Source organism: Mauremys mutica, unplaced genomic scaffold, assembly GCF_020497125.1.
Source record: "Mauremys mutica isolate MM-2020 ecotype Southern unplaced genomic scaffold, ASM2049712v1 Super-Scaffold_100264, whole genome shotgun sequence".
Lineage (NCBI taxonomy): Eukaryota > Metazoa > Chordata > Testudines > Geoemydidae > Mauremys > Mauremys mutica.
The window spans coordinates 359530-364969 of NW_025423297.1; the positions used below are offsets into that span (position 1 = coordinate 359530).

Genomic DNA, 5440 nt, shown 5'->3' on the forward strand with positions numbered 1-5440 from the left:
TCGGTGGCGGGGGGTCCTTCTATCCCGGAGAGGAAGGACCCCCCGTCAGCGAAGACCGGGAGCGAAGAAGCTCCGGGGCCTGGGCCCCGCGAGAGTTTTCTGGGGCCCCCGGAGCGAGTGAAGGACCCTGCTCCAGGGGCCCCAAAAAACTCTTGTGGGGGCCCCTGCGGGACCCGGAGCCTGGGGCAAATTGCCCCACTTGCCCCCCCCCCTCTGCGCGGCCCTGGTTGAGGTTGCACTAGTAGGATGTAGGGGCACCGAGTTTCCACTATGCTGGGGGGCTGCCCCCCCCGGGCTGCTCCCAGGCCCCACCCCTTCCCTTTCCCCAATGCCCCACTCCCGCGTCCAACTCCTCTCCCTCCCTCCCTGTCAGCGGGCAGGAGGCGCTGGGGGAAGGCATGGAGGGGGCGGGGGCTGCTGCTGGGCACTAATGACCCATCTGGTTTCCCCCCCCCCGATGCTCCAGTCTCGAAGCAGCCAGAGGCGGCGCCTGCCCCCGGTCACGTGACACGCGAAGTCTCTAGTGCCGAGGAACCGGAGCGAACCAGCTGCAGCCCCGGGCGGGCAGAGCTCTGCCGGGCCGGGCTCCGCCTGCAGGGAAACGGGCGCGGCACCGGCACGTGCTAGAGCAGAGCCTGTGAGAGGCGGGGCAGGTCAGGGGCGGCTCTACGTTTTTGGCCGCCCCAAGCAGTCATGCCCGGGAGGCGCCCCCGAGCCGCGGGAGCAGCGGACCTCCCGCGGGCATGACTGCGGAGGGTCCGCTGGTCGCGCGGCTCGGCTGGACCTCCCGTGGCTGCGGGCGGTTCGCAGGTCCGGTGGCTCCGGTTGAGCTGCCGCAGGCATGCCTGCGGGAGGTCCAGCCGAGCCGTAGGACCAGCGAACCGTCCGCAGTCATGCCTGCGGGAGGTCCACTGGAGCCGCCGGCCGAGCGTCCCCTCCGCAGTCATGCCTGCGGCAGGTCCGCTGCTCCCGGGGCTCCGGTGGACCTCCCGCAGGCATGACTGCGGCAGGTCCGCCGGCCCAGCCTGCCGCCCCCCCGGGAAAGGGCCGCCCCAGGCAGGTGCTTGCCCCGCTGGGCTCTGGAGCCGGCCCTGGGGCAGGTTCGGGCAGTAACAGCGAGAGGGTTTGATTGGTCGGTAGGAGCTCCGCATGCTAATCAGGAGGCGTGTTTCTGTAAATAGCGACATAAACCTCTTCTAATGGCCAGGGGGCTAAAGCTGTCTCGAGTGTGCTTCATGGCATGGGGACCTGGCTTTAGATTTGTGTCCTTTACTTTGCTGGGGGTGAAACCCGCTGTATGAAAACACTCACCGTGGGGTAAAAGCGTGTGCGCATTACTGTGGGTTTGTAGCTGAATAAAACTGTATTTTCAAGGATTGTTTCTAAAATTTGTGATTAAGAAGTGTAGGTTCTTTGAGCGCAGATGGGGTGAGTAGTCTCTTGGCCTATCCAAGGCCATGATCAAGTGTCTTGATGTTTTTGGTCTTTTGGCCTCGAGATGAAAACCTGGTCTGTGCCTTGGGAACCTGGAGGTAAAAATTATCTAAGTTGAAAGTGTCTGTTTTAGTTAACCAGCAGGGAAGTTATACTGTCTCTTTTAAGTGTGAAGCAAGCACCCAGTGTTGTTTTAATGGAGCTGTTCTTTGCTATTGATGACTTTTCCTGTTTTCTTTTGAGGGAGAACACGGACTGAGTGGTTAAACTTTGCAAAGCAAATTGAAAAATATGTTTTTGGGTTTTTCTGTTGCATGAATCTGTTTACAATTTTTGCTGATAGTCTGTTTAATGGCAAAACTTAAATTTGTTTTGATTTGGAAGAGAAGTAAACCTAGTGTGCAATTGGTGTTTTAAAGATTTCTAGTTCAGTACTTACTAAAAACATTTTTAATATTCCTTTATGCTGCTATATCTTTTTCTCTTGTAATCTGTGTCAGAATTTAGGAAGGGTCCCGTGTCTGCACGTGCTCTTCCTTTCCCACTTGCTTCTCTGCTTTTCTTTTCTTCCCTTCCCATTTTTTGGGAACCCCTATTTTTACTCCTACTGCTCTGGCAGGGGATATGCAGTTTGCTCTTGGCCCCAAGCACATCAGACAATCCACCCCGGATCTGAGAGTTGCTGTCTCCTGGCCCTATAGTGGGTAGAGGGTGGAATGGGGAGAAAAGCGGCTCACACAGAGCCCCTGCCATTGGGGAGAATGGGGGACCTTGCTATGGGTGGAATCAAACACACAGAGCCCCTGCCATGGAGAAAGACTGGGGAACCCTGCAATGGGTGGAGGAGACAATGAAGGGCATGGGGGGGAGGGGTTTACATGAGGGATTTGCATCTGTCAACATCTCCCATGCCCCACTGGGTGTTTTCCTTCCCATCTTATTTCTTCTCTTTTCTGTTACTCTTTTTTTCTGTCTGAGGTAAATGAAAAATCCACACCCCTGAGAGACGTAGCTGAGCTGACCTAAACCCTCCTACAGTAACTCCTCACTTAAAGTCAGCCTGGTTAACGTTTCGTTATGTTGCTGATCAATTAGGGAAAATGCTTATTTAAAGCTGTGTAATGCTCCCTTCTAATGTTGTTTGGCAGCTGCCTGCTTTGTCTCCTGCTTTCAGAAAGAGCAGCCCATTGCAGCTAGCTGGTGGGGGCTTGGAACCAGGATGGACCGGCAGCCCCCTATCAGCTCCCCACTCCCCTAAGTTCCCTGTGCAGCAGCTGCCTGCAGTTCAGCTGTGTCCCTCCCCCCACTGCCATGTGCTGCTCCTGGCCTCTGCCTTGGAGCTGCTCCCCGAGACTCCTGCTTGCTGTGCCGGGGGGATGGAAGGAAGAGGGGGGGGCTAATGTCAGGGTGCCCCCTACCTCCTGCTCCTGCACCCCGCTTACCCCATCTTCCATAGAGCAGGGCTCAGGAGGGAGAGAGCTTGCAGCAGCTGGGGTCTCAGCAAGCTGAGCTAATCATCATCACTGTGTATCAGTATTAAATTGTTTGTTTAAAACTTATACTGTGTGTGTGTATATATAGTCTGGTGAAAAAAATTTCCCTGGAACCTAACCCCCTCATTTACATTAATTCTTATGGGGAAATTGGATTCGCTTAACATCGTTTTGCTTAAAGTGGCATTTTTCAGGAACATGACTACAAGGTTAAGTGAGGAGTTACTGTATAGACTGCTAGTTGGAAAAGCGAGAGGGGAGAGCACAGACTGAGTGGTTAGACTTTGTATACTGAATAAAAGAAGGCATTTTTGTAGTGAACCAGAAATCTAGTTATGAGGAAGGTTAGATATAATAGCTTTATTTAGAAACTTGTATAGCGCTTAGGTGCAGATAGTCTGGTTTTCTTTTTGCTGGGGTGGGTTTTGAGTAAATCATTAATCTGCTTGGTTTCTTTCCTAATCTGAAGTGGATTGAGCATCTAAATCCTTCTACTCCTCCCCTCTCCCCCCCAAATGTGAAGGGGAACAGCCTCAACCTTTTGTCTTATTCTGCTTTGTAGGAGAAAGATACCCTGTTTAAATAGTCATGATCCATTTAGGTTAATTCTTATGCTGAATGGCGGTAGGAGAGGGTATAAATCATTTGAGACTCTTGTGCCACTCCCTGTGTGGCCTGTGTTTTTCTTTGTTTTAAAATGAGACTGTCTAGTTTTTATGTAAATCTATTTGGGTGGTTTCACTCATATTTATATTGCTATGAATTTCATGTGCTCTTGTCTCACAGCAGACAGGGGGGAAAAAGCCTGTGGCAATGGACTTTGCAAAATTATAGACTAGTGATTCTCAACCTGTGGCCCAATCAGCAGCTGCGGCCGATGTGGCATCCTCAGGGCCATACAGGTAGTATATAGTGTGTGGATTCTGCTCAAATAACACAGAGAAAGTTGCCTATGCAGCTCACAATGGTAGGGTCAGACCAGAAGATATCTTCTTTCCAAGTGGGAATTGTGCAGGGAGGAACAACAGACCTAGTGCAGCTGTGTTGCTACTGTCTACTAGCACTGAAATGGTTCCGAATGCCTTGGGTCAAGTGGCACCAGTTCTAAAAGTAAGGGTGATTTAGTGCTGTGGTTCTCAAACAGGGGTATCCAATGGTCTTCCAGGGGGTACATCAACTCATCTAGATATTCGCCTAGTTTTACAACAGGCTACATAGAAAGCACTAGCAAATTTGTAACAAATTAAAATTCATACATTGATTTGTTTATACTGTTCTCTATACTATACACTGAAAGGTAAGTACAATACTTATATTCAAGTGATTTATTTTTATAAATATTGCATCTGATTATGTAAGCCAGTAGTTTTTAAGTGAGGTAAAACTTGGGGGTATGCAAGAGAAATCAGACTCCTGAAAGGGGTACAGGTTTCTCTAAAGGTTGAGAGCCACTGATTTAGTGCAGGTACCACCGGTAACATAGAACCCACAAAAACTTCTAGTGCAGATGAATTTAAGAGCATGCCAGAGAGAAACAGCTGCGGAGCATGTTAGAAAGGGCTGACCTGTCTGGATTGTCTGTGCCTGACAAGCTGTCATGTGGCACAGAGGAGCCTGTGAGAGGTATCGCAAAGCAAGAGGGTTTGATTAATTGCTAAGAGCTCCACATGCTAATCAGGAGGCGTGTTTCTGTAAATAGCAACATAAACATCTTCTAATGGACAGTGTGCTAAAGCTGTCTCAATTGTGCTTTAATGAAATGGGAACCTGGTTTTAGATTTTTGGTCTTTAATTTGCTGGGGGTGAAACCTGTTGTATGAAAACATTCACCGTGGGAAGAGAGCTGGTGCACATTAGCCTGGGTGTGTAGCCGAGCACAGCTTTGTTAAGACTATACTTTCAGGGATCATTTCTATAGTTTGTCACTAGAGATGTGTGGTTGAAAGTGTCTGACCTTGCTAACCACGGTGAGGAGTTAAAGTGTTTTCTTCTGAGCATGAAGTGAGTGGACAGTGGTGCTTTAATGCATCTGCTGTCTGCTATTGATGAGTGTTCTTGCTTTCCTTTTGAGAAGCTGAGAGGAAAAGAACACAGACTGAGTGGTTAGTCCTTATAAAACAAGTTTAAAAATAAATGTGTTTTTTTTTCTATCATCTGAATTTGTTTAAAGCAAAGCTTTTGTGCAGTTCTGTTTAGTGGCAAGTCTTAATTTATTTTGGTAGAATTTGGAAAAAAAGTAAAGGTAGTGTGAAATGGTATTTTAAAGATTTCTAGTTCAGTACTTACTGAAAGATTTTTTAAAATTTCTTCATGCTGCTCTCTCTCTTTTTTTCTTGTAATCTATTTCAGAATTTAGATAGGGTCCTGTGTCAGCAAGTTCTCTTTCTTTTCCACTTTCTTCTCCGCTTCTCTCTTCTTCCCTTTCCATTTTTTGGGAAGCCCCTATTTTTACTTCTCCTGCTCTGGCAGGGGGTACGCAGTTTGCTCTTGGCCCCAAGCACATCAGACAATCC

The 5440-nt window shown here is 49.0% G+C and overlaps 1 non-coding gene across 1 annotated transcript; it reads left to right on the forward strand.

The window, feature by feature from the left end:
• The first annotated feature begins 4814 nt into the window (after positions 1-4814).
• On the forward strand, positions 4815-5031 carry LOC123360430. Its single transcript, XR_006576015.1, has one exon. It is a non-coding gene; the product is annotated as a small nucleolar RNA U3 (small nucleolar RNA).
• Positions 5032-5440: the final 409 nt, after the last annotated feature.